We start from the raw sequence: 16,369 nt of genomic DNA on the forward strand, positions 1-16,369 counted from the left end.
GAATATGGGAGCTTAATAGTGACATGATAGTCTGTTCTAATCGGAACATAGCTGGTGTATTTAATTCAGATCTGGGTGTTCCCTTCTAAGAAAGACATGGACAAGTTGGAGTGGGTCATCAGGATGCTGAGAGGGCTAGAGATTATTTCATACAAGGATCAGTTAAGGAGCTGGAAAAAAACCTGACTAGGGCAAAAGTCAATAACATGAGAGAAATAAGCATTTAATGTCCCCTTTTAAAGCACTCTAATCATTTAGATTTTTTTTTCATATCAAATCAACATCTGCCCCTCCTCTAATTTCCATCCATTGATCCTAGTAGCTCTGTCCTCAGGAACCAAGCAGAAAAAGTCTCATCTCTCTTCTATGTAATAGCCCTAGAAATATGTAAAAAAAAAAAGGTATTGTGTTTCCTCAATTTTCTCTCATACTGGGTAAATGCCTCTCAGTAGATGTCTGAGTAGCACCAGGAGCTCAGGAAGGGAAGCCAGATGCCAGAGTTCTCTCTTTCATGGGAAGAATACAACATTCTTCATAATAGCAAAAGTGGCTATACTGACATTCTGTTTTGAGGTTACAAAGCACTTTACAGATCTCATCTCATCCTCACAAAAACCCTGTGAGGTGCTTAGAATCTTACATCATTGAGTGTATGGGAAAAGACTATGTATAACGGAAGAAGGGGTGGGGAATAAGGACACTGCATAAACATCACTTGCACCTATCTAAGATTTAAAGATTTATGTAGAGATAAAAGAAAGGGCTGTAGCAAAACATTTCAACTGAATTCAAAAAGCAAGGGCAGCAGATAAGGTAACAATAACCATAAACATAACTGAAGAGACAAATGGGGAAACTACATCATACTTAAAGGCACCATTGACCATGAATTAATAACAATACTTAACACATGTGCACCAAATGGCATAGTATTCAAGTACTTAAAAAAGTAATCAATTTATAGGAATAAATACAAATAAATATTTATAGAATAGAGTAAAATAAAAACATTTGAGGACCTCAATGAATCCTCTGAAGACTTAGACAAATATAACACAAAATTAAATAAGGAAGAAATTAAAGACTTGAATAGAATTTTAGAAAAGTTAGATATGAAAGATGTGTGGTAATTAATGAATGAGAAACAAAAAGAATATACATATGCCTCAGTTGTACACGACAGCTTTTAAAAATTGACCACTATTAGGAAATAGAAACCTTGCAAATTCAGAAAAGTAGAAGTATTAAGTAAATACTTTACCTACCATTATAAAACGAAATTATATTCAATAAATGGCTTTTGAAGAAAGGAGAAAAAAATCAAGAGACCAATCCTAAAGAACTGTTGAGTTAAAGACAAACAATACATTGAGGAAAATGACTATAACAGACAATACAGCAAAATTTTGGGAATTCAGCCAAAATAATACTTAGGGAAAAATCACTTTTGTCCATAAAAGAGTGAAAGAACAGACTAATCCATGTAACTAAAGATGGTATGCAACTAAAAAAATAATTTGCAAAGCTAAAAAAAACCTCAGCAAAGCACCAAAATAGAAATTTTAAAAATGAAAGGAGAGATTAATAAAATCAAAGGAGGGAAAATTCATTGATGTGATTAACTAGGATCTGCTCTTTTTTTTGGTGGGGGATATATGGGGGGGAATGGCAGTAATTAATGTAATATATGTTATTGATGTGGTATTATATTATAATACGATATATAATAATTAGAAATCTGATTTTTCTATAAAAGAGGGATAGCAAATTACCAGTATCACAGACAAAATAAGGATGGTGAGAGAATTCACAACAAATGGAGATACAATGATTAAAATAATCAGTGACAAAACTGAATGCTTGCAGAAATATAAAATACTCAGATTAAGGAGCAGGAAATAGAGAATTTAAATAATCAAACCTTGGGGAAAAATTAGAAAAGGCATAAATGAATAAGCCTTTGCACTGGCTATTTTGGATAACTACAGTGCATTCCCTTTTCACCTCTGCCTCATAGAATCCCTCTCTTCCACCAAGATGAAACTCATTGACCACTTTCCACCTGAAACTTTTTCTGATTTCCTCAAATGTGAGTGCCCTTCTCCTCAACCTTGTATTTATTTTGTACTTATTCTGTAGATAGGCTTTAAAAGCTGAAAACTGCAGTGACACCTTTAGAGCATGCTGTACTTATGTATGTATTTTTTGTCTCTTCTGTTAGAGTGTGAGCCCCTGGAGAAGAAGGATTATTCATTTTTTTACATACAGTAGGAGCTTCATATGTGCTTGTTGATTGGTTGGTTGATTGAGTGACTCTGCCTAAACTGTCCTCCCCAGCCTGATAGGGTCCTAATGAATTTTCTTTTACTCCTCCCCAGTGTCACTAATTGGAATCATGGGAAATCAGCTGGCATGGGAACGGAAATGCAAATTGTCTTAGGACCTTCACTATCCTTACATACACACACACACACACACACACACACACACACACACACGCACTCTTTATATGTGACAAGATAGAACTTTCCCTTTGAAAGACTTTGTATATTGTGGCTGGTAGGAATCTGGTATTTATTGATGGTTTTTGTCCCACATTCTTGGGTATTTTGGTAAGTGGTGATTCACTTTGAGAGGTATAATTTGTTTGGTTTGAATTAATGGAGCTTCGTGTATTTTTTTCATCCTTGGTTTACTCCCTGAAATGATGAGCGGGAAATCAGGAGGATGACAGATATTTAGGTTTGTCTTTGTGCCAGATGCAGAGTGAAACATGGTGTGGGAGATGGAAAGCTATGCTTGTGATGTTCACATCTCCTAACCAGGCACCATCAGGTTGCTGAGCCAGGTTTGGCCAGACAAATGAACTAACCCCTAAGAAAGACTATCCCTTGCAATAGATACTAAAGAAAAACAGTGGGAGTAATGCCATGTTATTAGGAAGGGTCAATGAAAGCAGGATTCTTTCTGTTTTCTTCTCATCACACTTTATCTCTTGAAGAGCGCATCTTGTCAGCCCCTTCCGTACTTCCCAGTGGCAAGATTGTTGGGAATGTGGGTGGTAGAAAAGCACCCTCCTCCCCAATTTAGCTCCTACCAGTACAAGTATGGTCCTCAAACAGGTCACAGAATCAAGAGGTTGGCTTCCCATCATTTGTATAGAGCAATATCATCCTCTTCCAGAATTGTGGTCCCTGGTGAATCTAGATTAGTCTAGATTGGAGGAGGCAGTTCACATCATTTGCATAGAGCAATGATGCCTTGATCCAGAATCATGGTCCCTGGTGAGTCTTGTGGTCTAGATTGGAGGAGGCAGTTTTCTGTTGCTTTAATGAGGGGAAGAGGATGGTCACATTTTTCTCATTCCAAGCTGGCTTTTCACGGGCAAAGCTTGCAAACAGGAGGTCACAGCCCCCTTGAGGGGAAAGCTGAGGTTTGGTCTTCATCTTAGCAGAAAAGATCATGACTGCCAGCCAGTGATTTGCTTTGACCAGTCCTCACAGGCAGGGCTCCTAGAGTTCTCCTACCTTGTTTCTTGTGTCTGCCTCTAGTACAGGGCTTCCTCATCTTGAGGTCTGTGAACTTTTTCTTGATAGTTGTATTTCAATATCACTGGCTTCCTTTATAATCCTACATATTTTATGCTTTTTAAAACATGGTTCTGAGGAGGCTCCAGGTACTGGGGAAACAAAGGGAAAAAAAGAAACAGCCCTTGATCTCAAAGAAATCCATCTAATCGAGGAGACAACATGCAAAAAACTATGTGCAAATCAGATATAAGAAGCATGAATTGGAGATAACCTCAGAGAGAAGGAGCCGCTGATGAGAAGAGGCTTTGGGTGGAACGTGGGATTTTATCTGAGCCCCAAGAGAAGCCAGGGAAGTCAGGAAGTGGAGATGACGGGGGAGAGAATCCCATTGGTGGTGGTGGGGGGCTCATCCAGAGAAAATGTCTGGAATTGGGAGCTAGGGTGTCTTGTGTGAGGAATGACAGGGAGGCTGGAATCATGGGATCAGAGAAAATATGGAGGGAAGTGGGTACAGAAGGCTGCAGATCTAGGAAGGGAGCAGCCTGTGAGTGGCTTTAAAAGCCAGGCAGAGGATTTTACATTTGATCCTTGAGGTAGCAAGAGCCATTGGAGTTTCTTGAGTGTGGGGGTGATGTTGTCAGAGCTTCACTTTAGGAAAATGAATTTGGCAGCTGAAGGGAGGAGTGGTGGAGGAGGCTTGAGGCACACAGTCCCAGCCTCAGGACCACATCGATGAGGGCTGTAGTAAAATTCTAGCTTAGATTTCTGACTCTGGGTCCAACACGCAGCTCCAAAAGCAGAAGGTTACTCTGAATATCCTTGTTTGCAGAGAACCGGTCACCATGCGGGGGATTTCTGCACTGAAGGAGATCCAGTGGTCCAACCCATCCTTATGCAAAAGAGCTCTCTGCTCTGTCCCAGACCAGCAGCCATCCAGTCTCCTTTAAAATGCCTCCAGGGAGAGACAACTTCCTACTTCTTGAGGCAGTGTGTTCCACTTCTGGATAGAATTGTTAGGAAGGGTGGTGCAGTGGATAGAACACTGGGCCTAGAGTCAGGAAGACCTGAGCTCAAATCTGGCCACAGACATGTACTACTTGTGTGACTCTGGACAAGTCACTTATCCCTATCTGCCTCAGTTTTCTCATCTATAAAATGACCTGGAGAGGGGAATGGCAAACCACTTCAGTCTCTTTGCTAAGAAAACCCCAGAGGGGGTCTTGGAGAATTGGACACAACTGAAAAATGACTGAGCACAAAAATAGTTAAAGAAATTTCCTTTACATTGAGCCAAGATCAGGCTCCAGCAACTTACATCTGATTAGCATTGACGTGTCCAACTTGACTCTCCTGTCACCTCAAATATGACAGCAAATTCCGGGCACTTTCAGGCTTTGCCTTTCCCTCAATCAAGTTAAATGAAGATGATTATTTTTTTATTTTTTATGTTTTTTTTTTAATTTTTATTTTTAGTTTACAACATTCGGTTCTACATAATTTTGAGTTCCAGATTTTCTTCCCTCCCTCACCCCCTCCCTCCCCAAGATGGCATGGAATCCCATATAGCTTCATGTATAATTTCGCATTGAATTAATTTACACACTAGTCAAGTTATGGAGAAGAACTGTGATCAATGAAATGAATCATGCGAGAGAAGAAACAGGAGCAAAAAAAAAAAAACAACCCAAAAACAAAAGAGAGAAAAGGAAAAAAAAGAGGTGGGGGGACGCTAGCATGAAGTGTGCCTCAATCTGCATTCATACTTCACAGTTCTTTCTCTGGATGTAGATAGCATTCTCCATCATGAGTCCTTTGGAGTTGTCTTTTTACCTTGTGTTGCTGAGAAGAGCGAAATCTTTCAGGATTGGTCCTCACAGAATCCATACATCTGTGGTTGTGTGTAATGTTCTCCTGCTTCTGCTCCACTCACTCAGCATCATGTCGTGTAGGTTTTTCCAGGTTGTTATGAAGTCCATATCATCCCCATTTCTTATGGCACAATAGTATTCCATTAACTTCATATACCACAGCTTCTTCAGCCATTCCTCAATTGATGGGCATCCCTTTGATTTCCAATTCTCAGCTACCACAAAAAGAGCTGCTATAAATATCCTTGTACATATGGGTCCTTTTCCTGCTTGTGTGATTTCTTTGGGATACAACCCTAGAAGTGGTATTGCTGGGTCAAAGGGTATGAACATTTTTATAGCCCTTTGGGCATAGTTCCAAATTGCTCTCCAAAATGGCTGGATCAGCTCAAAACTCCACCAGCAATGTAACAATGTTCCAATTTTCCCACATCCTCTCCAGCGTTTACCATTTTCCTGTTTTGTTATTTTAGCCAATCTGACAGGAGAGATGTGGTATCTAAGAGTTGTTTTAATTTGCATTTCTCTAATCAGTAGTAATTTAGAGCATTTTTTCATATGCCTATAGATATCTTTAATTTCTTCCTCTGAAAACTGCCTGTTCATATCCTTTGACCATTTCTCAATTGGGGAATGGCTTGTATTCCTATATATTTGGCTCAGTTCCTTGTATATCTTAGAAATGAGGCCTTTATCAGAGGTACTAGTTGTAAAGATTTTCTCCCAATTTTCTGCTTCCCTCCTAATTTTTGTTGCATTGGCTTTTTTTGTACAAAAACATTTCAATTTAACATAATCAAAATTATCCATTTTGCATTTTGTAATGCTCTCTATCTCTTGTTGGGTCATGAATTCTTTTCTTTTCCATAAATCTGATAAGTAAACTATTCCTTGCTCTCCCAAGTTACTTATAGTATAAGCCTTTACTCCTAAATCATGAACACATTTTGAATTTATTTTGGTGTCTGGTGTAAGATATTGATCTATGCCCAGTTTCGGCCCTACCATTTTCCAATTTTCCCAACAGTTTTTGTGAAATAGTGAATTATTAGCCCAGAAGCTGGCCTCTTTGGGTTTATCAAAAAGTAGATTGCTACAGTTGTTGACTTCTCCTTCTTGTGTTCCTATCCTATTCCACTGATCCACAACTCTGTTTCTTAGCCAGTAGCAGGTAGTTTTGATGACTGCTGCTCTACAGTACAGTTTAATATCTGGTATGGCTACACCACCTTCTCTAGCATTTCTTTTCATTAATAAAAACCCTGGATATTCTAGACCTCTTGTTCTTCCAGATGAATTTTGTTATTATTTTGTCCAGCTCAGTAAAATAATTTTTTGGTAGTTCAAATGGTATGACACTGAATAGATAGATTAATTTAGGTAAAATTGTCATTTTTTTATATTAGCTTGGCCTAACCATGAGAAACTGATATTTTTCAATTTATTTAGATCTGACTTTATTCGTGTGAAAAGTGTTTCATAATTATGTTCATATAGGCCCTGGGATTGTCTTGGCAGATAGACTCCCAAATATTTTATAGTGCCTATGGTAACTTTGAATGGAATTTCTCTTTCTATCTCTTGCTGTTGGGCTTTGTTAGTAATGTACAGGAATGCTGAGGATTTATGTGGGTTTATTTTATATCCTGCAACTTTGCTAAAGTTGTTTATCATTTCAAGTAGTTTTTTACTTGATTCTCTAGGATTCTCTAAATAAATCATCATATCATCTGCAAAAAGTGATAATTCAGTTTCTTCTTTTACTATTCTAATTCCTTCAATTTCTTTTTCTTCTCTTATTGCTGCAGCTAACATTTCTAGTACCAAATTGAATAGTAAGGGTGGTAATGGACATCCTTGTTTCACCCCTGATCTTATTGGGAATGCATCTAGTTTATCCCCATTACAGATAATGCATGTTGATGGTTTTAGGTAGATGCTATTTATAATTTTGAGGAAGGTTCCACTTATTCCTATGCTTTCTAGTGTTTTTAATAGGAATGGGTGTTGTACTTTGTCAAAGGCTTTTTCTGCGTCTATTGAGATGATCATATGGTTTCTGCTAGTTTTGTTGTTAATATGGTCAATTATGCTAATAGTTTCCTAATATTGAACCAGCCTTGCATTCCTGGAATAAATCCTACCTGGTCATAGTGTATTGTTCTCGTGATAAGTTGCTGCAATCTTTTTGATAATATTTTATTTAAGATTTTTGCATCAATATTTATTAGGGAAATTGGTCTATAATTTACTTTCTCTGTTTTGACTCTACCTGGTTTGGGTATTAGTGCCATATTTGTGTCATAAAAAGAATTTTGTAGGACTCCTTCTTCACCTATTTTCCCAAATAGTCTACAAAGTATAGGAATTAGTTGTTCTTTAAATGTTTGATAGAATTCACATGTAAAACCATCTGGTCCTGGAGATTTTTTCCTAGGGAGTTCATTGATGGCCTGATCAATTTCTTTTTCTGACATGGGGTTATTAAGAAATTTCACTTCCTTTTCTGTTAGCCTGGGCAGTTTATGTTTTTGTAGATATTCATCCATATCTCTAAGGTTGTCAAATTTATGGGTATACAGTTGGGCAAAATAATTCCTAATTATTGTTTTGATTTCCTCTTCATTAGAGGTGACCTCACCCTTTTCATTTTTGATACTAGTAATTTGATTTTCTTCTTTCTTTTTTTTAATCAAATTGACCAAAGGTTTATCAATTTTATTGGTGTTTCTTTTCATAAAACCAGCTCTTTGTTTTATTTATTAATTCAATAGTTGTCTTGGTTTCTATTCTATTAATCTCTCCTTTGATTTTCAGTATTTCTAATTTGGTATTTAATTGGGGATTTTCAATTTGCTCTTTTTCTAGCTTTTTCAGTTCTATGCCCAGATCATTGATCTCCTTTTTCCCTATTTTATTCATGTAAGCATTTAGGATATAAAACTTCCCCTAAGAAGTGCTTTTGCTGCATCCCATAAGTTTTGGTATGTAGTTTCATTATTGTCATTCTCTTGAATGAAGTTATTAATTGTTTCTCTGATTTGTTCTTTGGCACACTCATTCTTTAGAATTAGATTATTTAGTTTCCAATTAGTTTTTAGCTTATTTTTCCATGGTTCTTTGTTACAAATAATTCTTATTGCATCATAATCTGAAAAGTATGCTTTGACTACATCTGCCTTTCTGTACTGGATTGGGAGGTTTTTATGCCCTAGTACATGGTCAATTTTTGAGTATGTTCCATGTACTGCTGAGAAGAAAGTATATTCCTTTTCAACCCCATTCAGTTTTCTCCAGAGGTCTATCATATCTGCCTTTTCTAAAATTCTGTTTACCTCCCTAACTTCTTTCTTATTTATTTTGAGGTTAGATTTATCAAGTTCAGAAAGGGGGAGGTTGAAGTCTCCCAATATTATAGTTTTGCTGTCTATTTCTTCCTGTAACTCCCTTAACCTCTCCTCTAAGAATTTGTATGCCATACCACTTGGTGCATATATGTTAAACAATGATATTGCTTCATTGTTTATGGTGCCTTTTAGCAGGATGTAGTGTCCTTACTTATCTCTTTTAATTAAATCTATCTTTACTTTTGCTTTGTCTGAGATTAGGATTGCTACACCTGCTTTTTTTTTTACTTTAGCTGAGAAGCAATGCATTTTTCTCCAGCCTTTTACCTTTACCCTATGTGTATCCCCCTGTTTCAAATGTGTTTCTTGTAAATAGCATATTGTAGGATTATGGTTTTTAATCCATTCTGCTATCTGCTTCTGTTTTATGAGAAGGTTCATCCCCTGCACGTTCAGAGTTATGATTTCTATCTGTGTCTTTTTCTCCATCATATTTCCCCCTGTTTATGCTTTTATTTCTCCCTTTCCCCTTCCCCACCTCAACAATGTTTTGCTTTTGACCGGTGCCTTCCTCAGTTTACCCTCCCTCTTTATTCCCCTCCCTTATCTTACTGTTTCCCACTTGCTACTTATCCCCTCCCTTCTGACCACCCCCCTCCCTCTTTCCCCCCTTCCCCTCCTACTTCCTGTAGGACAAGGTAGATTTCTAAACTTATCAGGGTATGTTATTCCCTTCTTAAACCAGATCAGATGACAGTGAAGCTCAAATACTGCTCTTCTCCCTCCCTTCTTTCCCTCTACTATAATATGTTTTTGTGCCTCTTCATTTGGTGTAATTTACCCTTTTCTACTACCTCCTTATCTCTTCTCTCTTAGCCCTTCCTTTACATCTCTTACTTATGTTTTTTATCCTTATATCAATTATTTTATACAGGCATTCACAATCTGTGTGTATCCCTTTCAATCATCAAAATGGCTGTACCATTCTCAAGACTGACATATATGTGTCTATATATAAAACATACCTAAGATGATATAATCCTATACAAAGATGCAAATAATTTGCCCTTATTGATTAATAAGGCTTGTGGGGGTTTTTTCCCCTGTTTACCTTTTTATGTCTCTCTTGAGTTTTGTATTTGGAGATCAAATTTTCCATTGAGTTCTGGCCTTTTCATCAGGAATGTCTGGAATTCCCTTATTTCATTGAATGTCCATTGTCTTGCCTGAAAAATTATGCTTAGTTTTGCTGGGTAGTTGATCCTTGGTTGCAGTCCCAGCTCCTTTGCCCTTTGGAATATCATATTCCAATTTCTCCTATCTTTTAATGTGGAAGCTGAGAGATCCTGTGTGATCCTGACTGTAGTTCCACGATATTTGAATTGCTTCTTTTTTGGCTGCTTGCAGTATTTTCTCCTTGAATTTGTAGTTCTGAAATTTGGCTATGATATTTCTTGGTGTTTTCAGTTTGGGATCTCTTTCAGGGGGTGATCGGTGAATTCTTTCAATGACTATTTTGCCCTGTGGTTCTAGGACCTCTGGGCAGTTGTCTTTGATAATTTCTTTGAAGATACTGTCAAGGCTCTTTTTTTCATCGTGGATTCCGGTAGACCAATAACTCTTAAATTGTCTCTCCTGGATCTGTTTTTCAGGTCAGTTGTTTTCCCAATCAGGTATTTCACATTTTTTTTCTATTTTTTCATTCTTTACATTTTGTTTTACTACTTCTTGGTGCCTCATAGATTCATTAGTTTCCACTTGCTCAACTCTAATTTTTAATGAGTTAGTGTTTTCATTTTGCTTTTGAGTCTCCTTTTCCAATTGGTTGATTTTACCTCTCAGGGTGTCATTTTCTCTATTTAGATTCTGAATCTCTGTGGCTATTTCGCCAATCTTATTCTTTAGGGACTTTTCCACTTTTTCTTTTACCTCCCTAATTTGGTTTTTAAAATCCTCATTTAGCTCTTCCAGCAATGCTTTTTGGAATGGAGACCAGTTCACATTATCTTTTGAGGTATCAGATGTATCTATAGTGTCATTGCTTTCCTCTTCCAAATTGATATTTTCATCCTGCCTGTCTCCATAAAAAGATTTGATGGTCCTCGGTTTTTTTGTGTTCTTCTTCATGTTGGTTAGCCTTTTCCTGGCTTTACAACAAATATCTGCCTTTGGGGCTCAGGGCTCTCTGTCCCACCTTTCTTACTCTGGGGATTGTGGGTCTAGTTGTTGTCTTTGTAAATTATAGCCTTCAGTTTCCTGAGGCGTGGGGGAGGGGTCTGGCTCTCTGCTATCTCTTTCCCTAGGGGTGCTCTCTAGCACTGTTGCTCTTCAGCAATGGTCTCAGCTCTTTATTGTTTGAGCTGATGTCTGGCACTTCCCCTGGGGGAGCAAGAGTTCGTCTGGGCTCCTGGTGTTGACCCCTGCTGGCTCTGCCCCTCTGGGACTAATGAACTTCTACTATTTGACCACTGAAGCCCCACTTCTTTCTCCTCTGTTCCAGCACTCTTTTTTTCCCAAGGAATTCTCTGGGTGGGGAGGGGAGGGATTAGAGTCGTTTACCTGGTCACTATGTCTCCCGGAAGTTCAAATATCCGGGTTTCATACGTTTGGGCTGCAAGCCTCAGGAGTCCATGTTTCCTGGCCAGTGGTGTTGCGCTGCCTCTCGTCACTTCCACAGACTGCCGTCCTGTGTTGGGAGGCCTGGGGATCTCCGCTGGTTTCGGGTACCCAGCTTTCTCCCAGCCTGTCTCCCACGTGGGTTTCCTGGCCGACCGCTTCTGCTTTGGTCTGGAGCAGCTCCCCACGCTGAGCACTCTCCAAGCCTACAGATTCGTGCCTTCAGCCTTTCATACTCTCCCAGCTTGGAAATTTGGCCCACGCGAACTGCTCACGGTTTCTGGCTGTCTCAAATCTGCTCAAATTCACTTCTTCATAGGAATCTGACCGACCTTGTGAGAGAGCTCCGGTAAGACACTGTTTTCATGTGGCCATCTTGGCTCTGCCCCCAAATGAAGATGATTATAATGGCCTCTTACATGACCTCCCTGTGTCCCTTACCCTTTCCAATCCAACCCACCAAAATAATCTTCCTAATCTTCCCCCTGGCCTCCTCAAAAATCTTCAATTGACTATAGGAAAAATGCAAAATCCTTAGCTTGTCTATCATTCAGTGCCCCCCATAATGTGGCTCCAACTGAATTTCCAGGCTTTATTTGACACTATTCCTTTTCAGACACTAAGTTCCGGGAGAAATGGTCTTGGAAAGGAGTCCTGAGGTAGAATCCTGGCTCTGACATAACATGGCTGAGTGACCTTGTGTATATCTTTGAACCTCTCAGTAATTAGTGAAGACACTTCATCCTGCAGAACCCTTGGGCTTCCTATTCCCCAAAATCATTTTTTGCCCTCTCACTTCCTGGGTGTTCATGTAAACCCATTTCCCTTGCTGCTGCTTCTTTCTTTCACTTCTCTTCTTTCAGACTTCAGCCTGTGTCTCCCCCATGAAATCACTTGGGTGCCAATATGAAATTGCTTAATGTCTGTATGACCTTGGCCAAGTCATTGCTCCTGCATGGGACTCAGTTTTCCCATCCATAACATGAAGGGGTTGGATCTGACAACCTCTGACATCCCTTCAGACTCACGGTCGATGTTCTGATCATTCTGTCAGTTCACCTTTCTGGTCCTCAGTCTCCTCAACTATCAAATGGACTCAATAGTTTCTAAGGTTTCTTCCAGGAATTGTTCTATGATCCCCAGACCCGCAGGAGTATTCTCTAGCTCTGGGCATCTTCTTGATGAATTACCAGAATGTCTTGTCCACACTGAAGCCACTCTTCAGCATAGCACACTTCCTTTTAATTGGCATTGTTTTATCCTCCCTGATGGACTGGGGGGTCATTCAGGGCTTTGGTGGTCTCTCTACCCCCAGGGTTTGACTCAGTGATTGTCCTACAGCAGCCATCAGGTCACTAGGTGCTGAGATAAATTGTTGGCTGAATGTGATGGTAACAGCTATAACCAGAGTGGGACAGCTGGGGCTTCCAGCCAGGCACTGACGGGGGGAGGCATACTTCCTCTCCTTGGTAGACCAGAGGTCTCTAGGTCTACACTCCTGAGGGGTTGAGAGTGGAAGAAGGGGGGCCCAGGAGAGACCAATGGAGCAAGGATGTAGGTCAGAAGGGGAGGGGAAAATTACCCTCTGCTCTAGGGGGACTGACCTGTAGTCCAACTGTCCTCTCTGCTTGCTGTCAGCCTCCAGCCATGCACCCATCATCCTTTGCTCGGTTACAGCTGTTGCCCCCACTGCTAGCCCCTGCTTTTGCCCCATGTGAAAATATTCTTTGTTAGTCTCTGGGCTGTAACAGTGTCAAACCTCCAACCTCCTACAATTACTGCTCACTAGGATCTACAACCTTTCCTGAATCCCTCCCACACACACACCCACATTATCGGTGCTCCCCTAAAAATGACCCTGTACTTATTTCTATTTATTTTCTTGCATACGTATCATCTCTTATGATAGAATAGAAGCTCCCTGGTGGGTTGGACAATTTCTTTTTTTTAAATCCCCTACTCCCACCACACAGAGCCTGTTACATAGTAGGCACTTAATGTTTGCTGACTGAATGGTTCAAAGTGGAGAACTAACCCACCGGCAGTTGGATGGGAGCTTGAATTAACTTTAATGAAGCAAAGATGGAGGCTGAATAATGCATCAGTATCCACTAAAAGATCACTGCCTCATATCCAGGGAATACGTTATTCTTCTGGCAGCATCAGAGTCAATGTAGATAAAATCCGTGACCCTTTGGCTTTGAGCTTTTCCCTTTCCCCTTAAGTAGATCTCACTCTCCAGAGCCCTTGGCTCCCACTCCAGTGTTCAGTCCCCATGCACCCCACCCCACTGCCCAACGAGGTTCCTCCTCAAGCCTCCCTTCCTCCCACCCCCTCACCCTGTCCCCTCTGGCTGACCTCTGGATCGATCGAGAGGAGCAGTCAGAGGTAAGAGTGGGGACATTGCAAGGAGGAGGGCGCTGGGATGCTGAGGAACTGAACCTTGGCCCTTTAACCCTTAAGCCCCACCGTGGACAGCTCCAGAGCAGTGTGGGGAAGGTGGACATATCAGGGGCTTAGTAAGAGACTGGAGCCCGATGCCCCTTTCTCATTGATGTTCTCAAACAGTCATTTTTGTCCTTAGAAACTTCCCCATTCTACTCTGTCATTGCCACTTTTGACTATCCCTTTCTCCTTGCTCTCCACACATCTTCTCTCTTTTCTGTCTTCAATGGTTAAAGAGCTGGCTTTGGAAAGGGGTCCTGAGTCCAAGTTCTGGCTACCATATAGTAACTGTATGACCCTAGGTAAGTCACTGAACCTCTCAGTGCTTAGTGAAAACACTTTACCCTATGGAGCCCCTCAGGCATCCTGGTTCAGAACATTCCAGAAGATAATCCTCCTAGGACTAGACCCGACCTCAGCATTATGGGATTGGTGGCCTGTATTCCATACCCCTTTATCAGGACTATGGCTTCTTCAAGTATAACTATTGAGAGGGCTCTTGCACAATTGATTTTGGCATAAGAAAGGTCTTTTATATCCAAGTGACAGTGTTTGGGCTGCTGGGGGGCACCACAGTGGAGAGAGGGCTAGGCCATGAAGACTCCCACTCATGAGTTCAAATCCAATCCTAGATGCTCGCTGGTTGTGTGAGCAGGAGGAAGTCGCTTCACCCTGCCAGCCTCAGCTTCCTCATCTCTAAAGTGAGCTGGAGCGCTCCAGACCCTTTGCCAAGAAAACTCCAAATGGGGTCATGCCGAGCTGGACATGACGAACAACAACAAGAAGGCCTTTTGGGACCTGCCTGAGAGGATCAGCTGCACAGAAAGCAGGCCTCCCCCAGGAGCGGGAGCTTCCTCCTCTGGCAGGCCCTTTACCAATGAAAGTACAAGTTGAGTCCCAGCCTTTTCTTCCCATTTCCCTTCTCACATGGGGCAAAAATGGGGAGTGGAGGAGCAGTGGAGGCAACAGCTGTAACAGAGCAAAGGATGATGGGTGCATGGGTGGAGGCTGGCAGCAAGCAGAGAGGTCCAGCCTCCCTGGAGCAGGGGGTCATGTTCCCTTCCCCTTCTCACCTCCATCCTTGCTCCACCGGCCTCCCCTTCCTCCACTCTCAACCCCTCAGAGGGTATGTGGACCTAGAGAAGAAGACCTCTGGTCTGCCAAGGGGACATAGCATGCCTTCGTCCGTCAGTGCCTGGGCAGAAGCCCCAGCTGTCCCACTCTGGTTACAGCCGTCGCTTCCTATCTGCTTGATTTTGTGCTTGGCCTGACTTTTTGTTTCATGAAGTTGGGTATTAACTCCCTGGCTTTGGAATCCTGCTGCTGTGCTGGTTTCTATTAAACGCAAAAAAAGATGTTGGCTTCTTCCTCGACAAGAGCTCCTTCCCAAGTTAACTCGCTGCATCTCAGATGTCTCGATTCGACGTCTATGACAGCAACTTTTCTGGGCAGGAGAAAGAAAGCAGGCAGACACTATCTGCTCCTGGCCACAATCTGATGATCTAATTGCTGCATTAACCTCATGTTTGTTTTTATATCTTGGAAACCCTTCTTTAAAAAACAAAATAGGATTTAGTCATGATTTTGTGCCTTACAAACTCGGACTCAGGATGCCCTGTGAGAAATGGTCATGATGCATCTGCTTACACCATGATCTAACCATGGAGATTGCTTCTCATTTCAATCCCAGGGTGCCCTGCCTGAGCAGACATACTGCAGGGTCCCTGAGGTTCACGTCAACCAGGCCGGCCTGCAGAGACATGTGCAGAAGCAAAGGCTGGTCTTGTTTACATAAATGCCCTCCTGCTCACATCTTCTCCTCCCTCGAAGCTCATGGGCTTAGCTTTGTAGGCATCTGTCCATCTTGTTGTGGTGGGTAGCAGCCTTGGTGTTTCTGGCATTCCTCATAACTTTCCGTAGAAAGCTGCATTCCTGGTTGGAGTCCTGAGTCTTTCACTTGCTAGCTATGTGAGGGGCAAATCCATCAGCAAGCATTTGTTAAATGTTTACTTTGGCTGGGCATAGCAGTGGGCACTGGGCTGCAAACAGAAAAGAGAGAGAAGTCCTGTCCATGAGGGTTCACATGGCCTCCCTTGGGGGAGCTTTCTTCATCAGTGAGTTAGAGGGTCCGCCAGTCAATAAAAATCTATGGAGCACCAGGCATTGTGTCTTCACACAATAAGGATGCACAGAAGGTTGAAAACAGTCCCTGTCCTCAAGGAGCTCCCAATTTGGTGAGGAATGCAGCATGCAAACAGCTCTGCCCAAATAAGAGACACACAAGATACATTGGAGATGATGAGAAGAAGGCACAAGCATTAGAGGGGATGAGGAAAGGCTTCTTGTAGAAGGCCAGATTTTAGCTGGGGCATGAAGGAAGCCAGAGAAGTCCAGAGGAAGGAGGGTTCTCCAGGAGTGGGGCACAGCCAGGGGAAATGCCTGGAGTCAGGAGATGAGTGTGTTTTTTGAGGAATAATGAAGAGGCTGGAGTCACTGGGTTAAAAAGTATGGCAGGGAAGGAGGTTAAGAAGACTGGAAAGGAAGGAGGAAGCTGGGTTATGAG

Source organism: Trichosurus vulpecula, chromosome 4, assembly GCF_011100635.1.
Source record: "Trichosurus vulpecula isolate mTriVul1 chromosome 4, mTriVul1.pri, whole genome shotgun sequence".
Classification (NCBI taxonomy): domain Eukaryota; kingdom Metazoa; phylum Chordata; class Mammalia; order Diprotodontia; family Phalangeridae; genus Trichosurus; species Trichosurus vulpecula.